Source organism: Arachis ipaensis, chromosome B7, assembly GCF_059453495.1.
Source record: "Arachis ipaensis isolate K30076 ecotype BB chromosome B7, ASM5945349v1, whole genome shotgun sequence".
NCBI lineage: Eukaryota > Viridiplantae > Streptophyta > Magnoliopsida > Fabales > Fabaceae > Arachis > Arachis ipaensis.
Window position 1 is genome coordinate 72,575,994 of NC_142442.1, and position 15,146 is coordinate 72,591,139.

The following is a 15,146-nucleotide window of genomic DNA, read 5'->3' on the forward strand; positions in this document are numbered from 1 at the left end:
GAAACTTACAGTGGCCTTAGATAGATCAGAGACTAAATTTGCTAAATTAGAAGTATTTTGTTCAGAGTTCTCTGTCTGTTGCTGAGTGGATGATGGAAAAGGTTTATTATTGTTAAACCTGTTTCTTCCACCATTATTAAAGCCTTGTTGAGGCTTTTGATCCTTCCATGAGAAATTTGGATGATTTCTCCATGATGAGTTATAGGTGTTTCCATAAGGTTCACCTAAGTAATTCACCTCTGCTATTGCAGGGTTCTCAGGATCATAAGCTTCTTCTTCATAAGAACCCTCTTGAGTACTGTTGGATGCAGCTTGCATTCCATTCAGACTCTGAGAAATCATATTGACTTGCTGAGTCAATATTTTATTCTGAGCCAATATGGCATTCAGAGTATCAACTTCAAGAACTCTCTTCTTCATAGGCGTCCCATTATTCATAGGATTCCTTTCAGAAGTGTACATGAACTGGTTATTTGCAACCATGTCAATGAGTTCTTGAGCTTCTGCAGGCGTTTTCTTCAGGTGAATGGATCCACCTGCAGAAGTGTCCAATGACATCTTAGATAACTCAGACAGACCATCATAGAATATATCCAGGATGGTCCATTCTGAAAGCATGTCAGAAGGACACTTTTTGGTCAGTCCTTTGTATCTCTCCTAAGCTTCATAGAAGGATTCACCTTCTTTTTGTCTGAAGGTTTGAACATCCACTCTAAGCTTGCTCAGCTTTTGAGGAGGAAAGAACTTGGCTAGGAAAGCCTTGACCAGCTTATCCCAAGAGTTCAGGCTATCCTTAGGTTGAGAGTCCAACCATATTCTAGCTCTGTCTCTTACAGCAAATGGGAAAAGCATGAGCCTGTAGACTTCAGGATCTACTCCATTAGTCTTAACAGTATCACATATCTGCAAGAATTCAGTTAAGAACTGAAAAGGATCTTCAGATGGAAGTCCATGAAACTTGCAATTCTGCTGCATCAGAGAAACTAATTGAGGTTTCAGCTCAAAGTTGTTTGCTCCAATGGCAGGAATGGAGATGCTTCTTCCATGTAAATTGGAATTAGGTGCAGTAAAGTCACCAAGCATCCTCCTTGCATTATTATTATTTTCGGCTGCCATCTCCTCTTCCTGTTCGAAAATTTCTGAAAGGTTATCTCTGGATTGTTGTAATTTAGCTTCTCTTAATTTTCTCTTCAGAGTCCTTTTAGGTTCTGGATCTGCTTCAACGAGAATGTTCTTGTCCTTGCTCCTGCTCATATGACAAAGAAGAGGGCACAAAAAAAATAATAATAATATAGATCCTTTATACCACAGTATAGGGATCCCTTTGTGAGTGGAAGAAAAGAGGGAGACAAAGAATGTGATGTAAAGAAAGAAACACAACTGTGAGGAGGGCAGAGATGTGAGATGAGATGTTAGTAAATGAATAAATAAATAGAAGGAGATGAGAGAGAAGGAATTTTCAAAAATAATTTTTGAAAAAGAGTTAGTGATTTTTGAAAATAGTTTTTGAAAAATGTTAGTATTTTTTTTTTCGAAAAATTTTAAAATCAAAAATAAAAATAATTAGTTAATAAAAAAGAAATTTTTGAAAAAGAGGGAAGATATTTTCGAAAATTAGAGAGAGAGAGAGTTGGTTAGGTAGTTTTGAAAAAGTTAAGAAACAAACAAAAAGTTAGTTAGTTAGTTGAAACAAATTTTGAAAAGATAAGAAGTTAGGAAGTTAGAAAAGATATTTTGAAAAGATATTTTTGAAAAAGATAAGATAAGAAGATATTTTTGAAAAGATATGATTGAAATTAGTTTTTGAAAAAGATTTGATTTTTAAAATCACAATTAATGACTTGATTCACAAGAAATCACAAGATATGATTCTAGAACTCAAAGTTTGAATCTTTCTTAACAAGTAAGTAACAAACTTGAAATTTTTGAATCAAAACATTAATTGTTATTGTTATTTTCGAAAATTTGATATAAAAATAAGAAAAATGTTTTTGAAAAATATTGTTGAAATTTTCGAAAATAACTAAGAAATTTGAAAAAGATTTGATTTTTTTTTTTGAAAAAGATTTGATTTTTGAAAAAGATTTTGAAAAAGATAAGATGAGAAGATATTTTTTTTATTTTTGAATTTTTTTTATGAGAGAGAAAAACAAAAAAAATGATGCAATGCATGAGAATTTTAGATCAAAACATGTGGTGCATGCAAGAATGCTATGAATGTCAAGATGAACACCAAGAACACTATGAAGATCATGATGAACACCAAGAACATATTTTTGAAAAATTTTTAATGCAAGGAAAACATGCAAGACACCAAACTTAGAATTCTTTAATGCTTAGACACTAAGAATTCCAGAATGCATATGAAAAATAAGAAAAGACACAAAACATGCAAATGCAAAGATCAAACAAGAAGACTTACCAAGAACAACTTGAAGATCATGAAGAACACCATGAATGCATGAAATTTTCGAAAAATGCAAGATGCACATGCAAATGACACCAAACTTATAACATGACTCATGACTCAAACAAGAAGCACAAAAAATATTTTTGATTTTTATGATTTTCTAATTTTTTTGGATTTTTTTGAAAATTATATGAAAAAGAAAAAATAAGGATTCCAAAAATTTTTAACATGAATTCCAGGAATCTTGCATTCTTAGTCTAAAGCTTCAGTCCAGGAATTAGACATGGCTCACTAGCCAGCCAAGCTTTCAATGAAAGCTCTGGTCCAAAACACTAGACATGGCCAATGGCCAGCCAAGCTTCAGCATGTAAATCAGGAACAGCAGCAGGTGGATTAGCAACAACTAGCTTGCTCTTAATAACAAATTGCTAGCCTCAGTCCAAATGAATTTAGACATGGCTTTACAGCCAGCCAGGCTTCACATGCTTCATGAAACACTAGAATTCATTCTTAAAAATTTTGAATAAAAATATATAAATTTTTTTTTCGAAAACAGGTGAGAAAATTTTTGAAAGATTTTTGAAAAATTTTTGAAAAGAAAACAAAAAGAAAATTTACCTAATCTGAGCAACAAGATGAACCGTTAGTTGTCCAAACTCGAACAATCCCCGGCAACGGCGCCAAAAACTTGGTGCACGAAATTGTGATGTCCAGGCTCGAACAATCCCCGGCAACGGCGCCAAAAACTTGATACGCGGAATCGTGATTACACTTTAATTATGTAAAATTTATTGCTCTTTCTTTCCCTGGAAATGGCGCCAAAAACATGATGCCAAGACCATGGTTCACAACTCCGTGTAACTAACCAGCAAGTACACTGGGTCGTCCAAGTAATACCTTACGTGAGTAAGGGTCGAATCCCACGGAGATTGTTGGTATGAAGCAAGCTATGGTCACCTTGCAAATCTCAGTTAGGCAGATATAAATTGATAATGGTGTTTTCGAATAATAATTAATAGAATAGGGATAGAAATACTTATGTAATTCATTGGTGAGAATTTCAGATAAGCGAATGGAGATGCTTTCGTTCCTCTGAACCTCTGCTTTCCTGCTATCTTCATCCAATCAGTCTTACTCCTTTCCATGGCTGGCTTTATGTGATACATCACCACTGTCAATGGCTACTTTCGGTCATCTCTTGGGAAAATGATCCAATGCCCTGTCACGGCACGGCTAATCGTCTGGAGGCATCACCCTTGTCAATGGCTTCATCTTATCCTCTCAGTGAAAATGGTCAACGCACCCTATCACGGCACGGCTATTCATCTGTCGGTTCTCGATCATGCTGGAATAGGATTTACTATCCTTTTGCGTCTGTCACTAACGCCTCGCAATCGCGAGTTTGGAGCTCGTCACAGTCATTCATTCATTGAATCCTACTCGAAATACCACAGACAAGGTTTAGACCTTCCGGATTCTCTTGAATGCCGCCATCATTCTAGCTTACACCACGAAGATTCTGTTTAGGAGATCTAAGAGATACTCATTCAGTCTAAGGTAGAACGGAAGTGGTTGTCAGGCACGCGTTCATAGGGAATGATGATGATTGTCACATTCATCACATTCAGATTGAAGTACGAACGAATATCTTAGAAGCGAAACAAGATGAATTGAATAGAAAACAGTAGTACTTTGCATTAATCTTTGAGGAACAGCGGAGCTCCACACCTTTATCTATGGAGTGTAGAAACTCTACCGTTGAGAATACATAAGTGAAGGTCCAGGCATGGCCGAGATGGCCAGCCCCCAAAACGTGATCACAGGATCAAATTACAATCCAGGATATCTAATACAATAGTAAAAGGTCCTATTTATAATAAACTAGTCACTAGGGTTTACATGAGTAAGTAATTGATGCATAAATTCACTTCCGGGGCCCACTTGGTGTGTGCTTGGGCTGAGCTTTAACTTTCCACGTGCAGAGGCCATTTATGGAGTTGAACGCCAGGTTTTGATCCATTTCTGGCGTTCAACTCTGGTTTTGGATCCTTTTCTGGCGCTGGACGCCAGAATTAGGCAGAGAGCTGGCGTTGAACGCCAGTTTGCGTCGTCTATTATTGGCCAAAGTATGGACTATTATATATTTCTGGAAAGCCCGGGATGTCTACTTTCCAACACAATTGGAAGCGCGCCATTTTGAGTTCTGTAACTCCAGAAAATCCATTTTGAGTGCAGGGAGGTCAGAATCCAACAGCATCAGCAGTCCTTCAACCTCTGAATCTGATTTTTGCTCAAGTCCCTCAATTTCAGCCAGAAAATACCTGAAATCACAGAAAAACACACAAACTCATAGTAAAGTCCATAAATGTGAATTTAACATAAAAACTAATGAAAACATCCCTAAAAGTAACTAGATCCTACTAAAAACATACTAAAAACAATGCCGAAAAGCGTATAAATTATCCGCTCATCATTTTTATTTAATAAAATTTAATAATTTATAAAAAATAACACATTTAATATGCACAAAATTATTGAACTTGTTTTAGATGCACCCAAATTTTATGACCCTTCTTGTTTGTTTATGGTTCTGTTAATGTAGAGAATATAAACACTAGTGAAGTTACATAGGGCATGCTATCACTATAAATATAGAACCTTTAGTGTAAACAAAGAATCACTCTGCAATAATTTTAGATCAATATTACTCATCTCATAAATTAATCTCTGCTCTCTCTTTCTTTCAATTGCTTTCAACTCTTTCACTTTTTCATAATTTTCACATGGTATCCAGAGGATTAGTTTGATCCATGGCTTTACCTGTGAATTCAGCAAATCAAAAAAATTTTTTTGCTCCTATCTTGGATAAGCTTGAAGAAACAAATTTTGTTACATGGCAGCAACAAGCACTCTTCACAATCAAAGGACAGAATCTGGAAGATCACATAATTGAAGGGAAGGTGCCTGCTAAATTTGAATCTGAAGAAACAAAGACTGCTGGCAAGATTTCTTCAATATATTCAGAATGGATGCAACAAGACTATGATCTGTGTTCTTGGTTCTTAGCATCTATCGATTCTTCCTTCAAGAATCGAATTGTTCATTGTAAACCAGCATTGGAGATTTGGCAGAAACTTCAAGACTATTCTGCAGAATCAACTAAAACAAAGATCAAGCAATTGAATAATCAATTGAAGATCACTAAGAAAAAGAACCTTACCATATCTGAGTATTTATCAAAAATCAAGAAAATTGCAGACTCGTTAATAGCAATTGGTTTTCAGCTTAGCCATGAAGATTATATTGAGACTATTTGTGAAGGCTTGCTAGAAGAGTTTTCTAGCTGCATCAGCCTCATCCAAACTAAACCTGAATTGTTTAGCTTGGGAGAGGTTGCAAATCTCCTCGTATCTCATGAAGACACCATTGAAAAATTCAAACAAAATTCTTTAACAATGGTTCAAGCAAATCTTTCTCAAACAAATTTTCCAAATCCAAGAAACTCTAATCGTCCCTATGGAGGTAGAAGGGGTGCTAGAGGTGGCAGATTCTCTTGTGGAGGCAGAAGCTCTTGGCAACTCAATAATAGGCAGATTTTTCAAGTTTGTAGTAGAATTGGACACACCGCCCTTCAATGCTTTTTTTGATTTGATCATAATTACCAGGGAGTTTCTACTACAAATTCGTCAAACTCCTCCCCATCAATCAATCAACCACCTCCTCTACCAGCTTCATTTCATCAACTATAATCATTTCTTGCATCTTCTTCTCAAAATTCAGATATGTCCTGGTATCCTGATTCTGGTGCCTCTCACCACCTCACTAATGACGCATCCAGTTTGATTTCACCCTTAGATTACACAGGACCTGATCAATTATACATAGCCAATGGTTCAGGTTTGCCTATCTCTAAATCTGGTTATTCATATATTCAGAATTCATCCAACAATCATGTTTTCATTTTAAAGAATCTTTTGCATATTCCTCAAATAGCTAAAAACTTAATTAGTGTTTCAAGATTCTGTCTGGACAATAATGTCTTCTTTGAATTTCATCTGTTTCATTGTGTGGTTAAATCACAGGATACCAAGCAGGTGCTCGTTCAGGGACAACTTAAACATGGGCTATATGTGTTTGATCAATTTTGTATTCCAAAATCATGTTATGACAATTCAAACTTTCATGCCTTTTTAGCCACTTGTAGGACAAATTTGGAGTTGTGGCATAAACGCCTAGGCCATCCATCTCCAATTATTGTTGAATCTATTCTTAAAAAGCGTAATCTTCCATTTTCTAATACAGTTGATTCAGCATCTTTTGTTTGTGAAGCATGTTGTAAAGGAAAAATGCATACTTTACATTTTTCCTATTCTGAAACCACTTATACTGCACCCTTACAATTGGTTTTCTTGGATGTTAGGGGCCTGCTCCTTCTATATCTCATTCTAGTTTTCGTTATTACTTGAGTATTGTAGATGCCTTCACTAGATACACATGTATTTACTTATTAACTACCAAGTCTCAATTGCTTACTATCTTACAACAATACAAATCTATGATGGAAACTCAGACAGGTCAAATTCTTAAATCTATTCAAACGGATAATGCTAAAGAATTCTTATCAAATGAATTCAAAACCTTTCTCAATAATAATGGCATCATTCATAGATTGTCATGCCCTCATACTCACCAGCAACAAGGTGTTTTAGAGAGGAATCATAGACATATTTGTGAAATGGGACTTACCCTACTTGCTGCTGCACATTTGTCAATGGAATATTGAGAGGATGCCTTCTTGACTACTACTTTTCTTATCAATCGATTGCCCACCAGGATACTTAATATGAAATCACCATTTGAGGTTCTTCATTTCAAGCCCCTTGATTATTCTATTTTGAAGGTTTTTGGGTGTGCTTGTTATCCAAACTTAAGACCCTTTAATAAACATAAATTAGACTATAGGTCTGAACAATGCATTTTTCTTGGTTATGCTACTTTCTCAAAAGGGTTTAAATATTTAAAACAAGATGGTATAGTTGTTATTGCACGTAATGTTATTTTTTATGAGAATATTTTTCCTTTTCCCTCATTTTTTCATAAGAATGTTGTCTCTAATTCATCACTAACCTCTTTTTATGAGCATGAGATGTTACCTCAGATTCCTATTTCAAATTCTCCTACATCGCAGTTACTTTGTACCCAAAGTTTAGCTCCACCTACTTCAACTATACTTCCTACCTTTAATACAAATTCCCCTCCTTTAACTAACAACGCCTCATCAACTATTAATCAATTACCTTCTGAGACAGTTACTACAGATTCTGCACCAGTATCAATTTCTGGTTCTGAAATTGAGCCTCCAAGGTTACCTATCATAGAATCTTCATCTTCTCACAATACTCATGCTATGGTAACTCGTTCCAAGTTTGGTATCTCTAAGCCTAAGGCTCTTATTGCACATTCTAATCATCTTGACTTGGTTAATAATGTTCCCAGGATAGTTTCTCAAGCTATGCACTCCTCTCATGAAAAACAAAATTTGGCATTTAGTCCATCCACCACCCAATTCCACCATTATTGGGTCTAAATGGGTGTTTGCCATTAAGCTTGGACCTGATAACTCTATTAAAAAATATAAGGCTCGCCTTGTGGCCAAAGGATGCCATCAAATTGAGAGCATCGATTATTCTCAAATCTTTAGCCCGGTCATTAGGCCAACAACGATTAGAGTTATTTTTATCTTTGGCTTTATCTAAAGGTTGGTCTCTTAGACAATTTGATTTCAACAACGCATTTCTCAATGGAGATCTAACTGAGAACGTGTACATGGCACCACCTCCTGGTCTCTTCAATTCTGATTCTGACTTAGTATGTAAACTTGATAAGGCCATTTATGGTCTCAAGCAGGCTCCCAGGGCCTGGTTTTCTAAACTGTGTAGTATTCTATCCATGTTTGATTTTCGAAATACTTCATCTGATCCTTCCTTATTTGTTCGTTTTACAACTTCTTCTACTTTTTTTCTTCTTGCTTATCTTGATGACATAGTCATTACAGGTAATGATAAATCTAAAATAGAGTCTATTATCTCTCAATTGAATCAAATATTCTCTTTAAAGGACTTAGGGATACTGCATTATTTTTTAGGCATGCAATTTAATTTTTTGCCTTCAGGAGACTTACATATCTCACAAACTACCTATATTTGTGATCTTCTTAAAAAGGCATCCATGGATAAGTCACATTCAATGCCCACACCTATGCTTTCTTCTGAAAAACTAACACTGCAGGGTTCAAATTCATTTGATAATCCTAGTCTCTATCGATCAATAGTAGGAAGCCTTCAATATGCAACTCTCATTCATCCTGAAATTGCATATTCAGTCAACAAAATTATCCAATTCATGCATTCACCCATGATTCATCATTGGAAGGCAGTCAAACGCATTTTGCGTTATCTCTCAGGTAAGATTAATTATGGTATTCAATTTTCTAAATCCTCTGATCTTCGTCTTCTTGCCTTTTCAGATGCCAATTGGGCCACGAACCTTGATGATCGACGTTCAACAAGTGGCTACTGTATTTACCTTGGGTGCAATCTAATCTTTTGGAGCAGCCGAAAGTAAAAAGCTGTAAGTCGTTCATCTACTGAGGCAGAGTACCGTTGCTTGGCAGACACAGCAGCTGAGTTAGTTTGGGTTCAAAAGCTTCTATGAGAAATTCGTGTTACTTCTCCAGTTGCTCCCACTTTGTTTTGTGACAATTTAGGCGTTGTTCTTCTTGCTGCAAACCCAGTTATGCATAGCAGAAGCAAGCACTTCGAAATTGATCTTCATTTCGTTCGTGATCATGTTCAAAGAGGATTGCTAAACATTGTTCACATACCTTCCATGCTCAAGTCGCTGATATTTTGACAAAACCATTACCAGTTCCCTTATTTACTGTGTTCATGGACAAACTAAGGATGCAACCAAATCCCACCCTTAGTTTGAGGGGGTGTAGAGAATATAGACACTAGTGAAGTTACATAGGGCATGCTATCACTATAAATATAGAACTTTTAGTGTAAACAAAGAATCACTCTGCAACAATTTTAGATCAATATTACTCATCTCAGAAATTAATCTCTTCTCTCTCTTTCTTTCAATTGCTTTCAACTCTTTCACTTTTTCATAATTTTCACAGATAATAACTAATAAGTCTCGATTCAATTCATCATTGTGATACTATGAGTCTATGATGTAGGTGCTGCTGATTTTGAAGCTTTGTGGTTGCGTCTTAAATTAGAAAAAAAATATAAATAAAATTGATAACAATATTAATAATAGATTCATTTATTATTTTTTGTAGTTGTAGATAGGCATAGGCCCGGCCGATAGCCTGCCTTCACCTAAGACTATTATGCAGAATCTACTCTTCGTTGCAGCATATATACACTCCATGAATTTACCAAGTCATGATATTTGAGGGTGGAAAGTAACGGGCAGAAATTATTTTTAATATGGAAATGAAGATGGTGTTTTGGTTGAATATTGATATTTAAAGTGTATTACAGTATTGTGAAAATCATTCAACATGCCATCCACGTGTTTTAACATGCTCCCCACGTGTTGGTTAATATGTTGCCACGTGTCCAACACGCTCCTATGTATTGGCCAGGATGCTGCCACGTGTCCAGCATACCCTCCACATGTTAACTTCTCATCTACAAAATCTACCCAAGTGTAATTACACCAAATAATCCAATTTCTAAAAAAATACTAATATTTTTTTCATATAAAAAAAAATCAGCACTAATGGGGCCTTGCCAAAATTCAAAATTTAAAAGTGAGTCTGATCTTAACATAATATATAAATAATTATATAAAAAATTATCATAATTTTGATAATAAACTTTCGAATTAATTTCCAGTAATTTTATATTAGAGCCAATTTTGATAGTTTTATGAGTAATTTTTTTTATTTTTAATTTATAAAAAATTATATTATTAATGTTTAGTATCATTTTTAAAATTAAATTGTAATTTTTTAAAAAATTATTTAGTGTTTATTTGGATGTCATTATTTTGATAAAAAAAATTCTTTTTTAATAAAAAAAATATTTTTTTAATTTTTTGTGTATTTAGTAAATTTTTTAATAGTAAAAGTAAAAGTAATAAAAAAATAAAAAAATTTTTTGACAAGATACATTTTATATCTTTTTCTTTAAAAAATATTTTTTATATAATAAATAAATAAATAAGTACTTTTATATTGTTATATCCAAATATAATTGATAGATAAAAAGATTTTTTTATATGAGATATCCAAACATAAAATTACTTTTATTTTTTCACAAGATATTTTTAAAAAAGATAACTTGAAAAAAGATCTTTTTTAGAAGTTCACTCAAATAAGTCCTTAAATACTTATAGAGAAGTTAAAAAAAATGAATTTTTTTATAATAAAAATTTTTTTATCACTTTTTTTTAAAATAAGTGCTTTTACTACTAAAAATACCAAACACAAAATAACTTATTTATAAATTATTTTTAATACAAGTATTTATGATTTAAGTTTTGTTTTCAAAAAAATTTAATTAAATTATTTATTCAAATTAGACCTAAATACTTTGTTTTTTTAACAATTTTTATTTCTTAAAAATCTTCAAAAATTGTCCCTATTAAATAAATTAATAAATTAATCTTTTGTTGTATTAAAATTCGTAAGTAACCAATTTAAACATTAACTCTTTCTCAAATGACCATTGAGGAGATGAAGTAACAAGATAGAACGGAAGATTAAAGAAGTCGGCCAAACCAGACGACAAGTTAACACTTTTTTTTTTCAAACATCATATGTATTATGATCTATCCTTAGCCAAACAAAATATGTATTATGATCTATCCTTAGCGGATCTTTATAAATAAAATATTTTGCAGAAGATATGCAAGTTGTCAACATCCAATACTAGAAGATAAGAAAGGAGCTTTGCAGTTTGTGATTATCACGGATTTAAATCTTACAGTTCTGATATTGCATGTCACATGGATGAGGAAACTTTGTTTAGAGTGTGCACTCCAAAATAATTGATCAATCGTACAGGTTAATATGTGTATTTATATTCTTGCCCAAAGTTTACAATAATTTTAAAAAAGTCTCAATCATTAATGAAAGTATTTTTATTTAGATGCAATTAGGAAAGGGTTAAGTTTATGGGCTTTTTATAACTTGGGGCTTTAATGGACATGTGTATAAAGAACCAATATTTTAAACTATATTTGACACTAGTTAACAAAAATTGTTACGTTACTACTTACTCTTTTATGAAAAAAAACTTATAAAACAAATTATAAAAAAAAAAAAAAACTCACAAGCAAAAGTGTCTACTATAATAATACTAATAATAATAATAACAATAATAATAATCCTTGATTATATACATTGTTTCTTCAAATCATTGATTTCAGCCAAAACATATAACAATTCCTTGAATATAATTTTAAAAAGATTAATATATTATTTTTTTAATTTTAAAATGGCTAAAATTAGATTGTAAATAATATATATGTAGTTCAATTGTCTTTGATTACTATATTAATCTAACTGTGATATTATATAACAAAGGTATTTCGGTAATTAAGTTTAATTAAATTGGTCTAATGGCTTAGTTGCATTTAGTTTTGAAAATAGAATAAGACAAGATTTTAAAAATAAGACATAAAAGATAGACACAAAATTAATATTATTATATTTTATTTGATAATAAACTAGCACAATTTATAAAAGTCTAAGTTATTATCATTTTTTAATTAATAAATTTGGAAAGAAAAATTTAATAATAAAAAATATAATTATGAAAAATTAACAAGAATAATAAAAAAATAAAAAATAAATTGTGTCTCTTGTTCGTGTCTCTGTGTCCTCCTGTCAGAGTGGACACACAATACACTAATGCAGTGTTTCTCGATACAATATTTCTATTCATATCTCATTTGTCAAATATAATTTTATGTCTTCGTGTCCCTATTTTAGTGTCATGTGCCTGTAGACAAACATAACCTTAAAAATTGATAAAAAAAATTAATTGATTAGACATTTAGACTTGATTACAAAAATAATGTATTCATCTGATATTTTTTAGAAAATAAATTTAAATATTTTCATTTTTAAATATATTAAAAATTTAAATACTGGACTATATTTATCTAATTAATAGAATGTTACGAATAATAATTAGATCAATTAAATAATAATACTACATTTTTATTATTTGTATTACTCATGATATATGTAGTTACTAAAAATTGTGTTTATTATTTGTATTACTCATCACATATGTAGTTATTAAAATGTATAGTTTACAATTTAGAATTTAAACGTTTATGATTTATGTATTTAAAAAAAGTTTATATATATATATATATATATATATATATATATATATATATATTGGTGAATAAGATATATAAAATACAATCGTTTTAAAGAATTTACTTAGTATGTTATAATTTTATTATCATGAGAAAAATAAATAAATTTTAAAATATTAGATGTCAATGTTATTATAAATATTAAAATATTTTTATATTATAATTAGTATTTAATGTTTAAGGTTTATAGTTAATAGTTTAGGATTTATGGTTGAATATTGCGTCTAGGGATTAGTGTTTAGGATTTTATGTCTTAGGATTTTAGAGTTTGAGATTTAGGATTTAGAGTTTAGGATTTGTGGTGCAAGGGTTTAGGATTTAGAATTTGTAGTGTAGAATTTAGGGTTTAAGGTGCAAGGGTTAGACAACTCTACTCGAATGGGTTGGTTCGGGTTGGATATCCGCGGGTAGAATATAGATTACCAACCCTAAGGGTTATATTCAATTAATAAAATGTTATTAAACCTCACTCGATCCAAAACTTTTTACCTCATTCGGCTCCTTGTCTATTTCACTAGTTAGGAATGCACAATTATACTATTATACTGGCATAAGTTTTGCATAAATTTTAAATCTTTATAAAATAAAATTTAAATTATTATTAATTAATGATGATTAATTAATATATGGTGTAATTTAATAATACTTATTAATTTGTTGTTGGATAAATTTTTTTTATTAACTAAAGGAATTGTTTTGGAAAATAAAAATTTGGAATTGAAAGATAGGGTTAAGGTGGGATTCTTTCTAAATAAATAATTTAATTATTTTAATTATCAAAATAAATAATTTGTAGCATATTTATTAATTTACATCAAATTTATTTATTTCGTTTACGCTATAAATAAGATAATTTTGTATATATCTAGTTTATAGTGTAAAAGAGATATCTGTATTTTTTTTTTATTTTTGTATGTCTCATTTTCAGTGTAAACAAGATAAATAAAAAATTATATCGTTTACAGTGTAAACGAGATATATGTATTTATAAATAATTAAATATAATTATTGAAAATAATAAAAAATAATAATAATTTAAACTGGACCAAACTTTTAAAAATAGAACATTTCAAATAATAAAAAAATAAACAATTTAACACAATAAAAAAGTTAAACAGTCTATTTTAAATAATAAAAAAAATATATTATCCATTTAAATTAATAAATAAGCTACACATTATTTATTTTGATAATTAAAATAAATAAATTATTTATTTAAAAAAATCCAATTAAGCTAAGCATAATATTGGCGCGTGGGAGAGTTAGTAAAAAAAGGGACGGAAAACATAAAGGCGCTATTCCCACCATTCGAAAAAACAAAATGTCATTTTCATTTTTTTGAATTAAGCCCCCCAAAATTTCCTCAACCCATCTTCATTTTTAACCAGTAGGGACACTCAATTTTCAAACCATTTTCCTTTTCTTTAATCTTTTATATTTTTTCTGTCTTGAAAATTTTCCTCTTCCTTCCTTCTCTGCTGCTTCTTACCCTCTCTCTTTCACAATCCCTTTCTTAAAAATAAATGAATGTAATCCGTTTAAATTAAATTATTTTTTAAAATGGTTAACAAAAGTTTACTATTGCGTAATTTTTAAATTTTTATTATATTTTTTAAATAATATTTTTTATAGTACTCTATTTTAGTATGTTATAATTTTTTATTATTATATTAAAATTAATATTTATTTATTAAATTAAAAATAACATACATTATAGTACTCTTTTTAAGTACTCTCAATAATTTTATTTTTATTACTATTTTGGCTTTAACTTTTTACTTAATTATGATTATTTTTTACTTAATTTATTATTTTTAATAGGAAAAATAAAACATATTAAAAAACTTTTATATTATTAAGTATTTGTTATATTATTTTATTAATTATTTTATTTATCACTTTTTACTGTTTTGGTTATTTTTTATATTATGTAATATTTTTTAGTCAAATCATGTCACGTGAGATTCATAGGAGGGATTTAGGGTTAGATCTAACCCCACACAAAATCTAACCCTCCATTCTTCAATGTCTTCGCCGCTGTAACCAAGGGGTTGTGGGACTCAAGAGTGCAGTGAAGCTAGGTTATCGATAATGGTATTCCGCACCAATGGCAACTGTTACGTGGTTTTCAGGGGGCGAATCCCCAGAATCTATCCAACGTGGGAGGCGACAGGGCAGCAGGTCACGGGTTTTCGGGAAATTTGCACCGCTGGTACCATAGCTACGAGGCTGGACTGAACGCGTGGATCGCCTACCATGGAGGAATGTCGGCCGAGTCTTCCTTTGGAGGTGGAGATGTTGCAGGGTTGGATGTGAACCACCCCCC

The 15,146-nt window shown here is 31.4% G+C and overlaps 1 non-coding gene across 1 annotated transcript; it reads left to right on the top strand.

Annotated features, from left to right (window-relative positions):
• The first annotated feature begins 612 nt into the window (after positions 1-612).
• LOC148552980 (small nucleolar RNA R71) lies at positions 613-720 on the top strand. The gene has a single exon (XR_015892848.1). It is a non-coding gene; the product is annotated as a small nucleolar RNA R71 (small nucleolar RNA).
• The last annotated feature ends 14,426 nt before the right edge of the window (positions 721-15,146 follow it).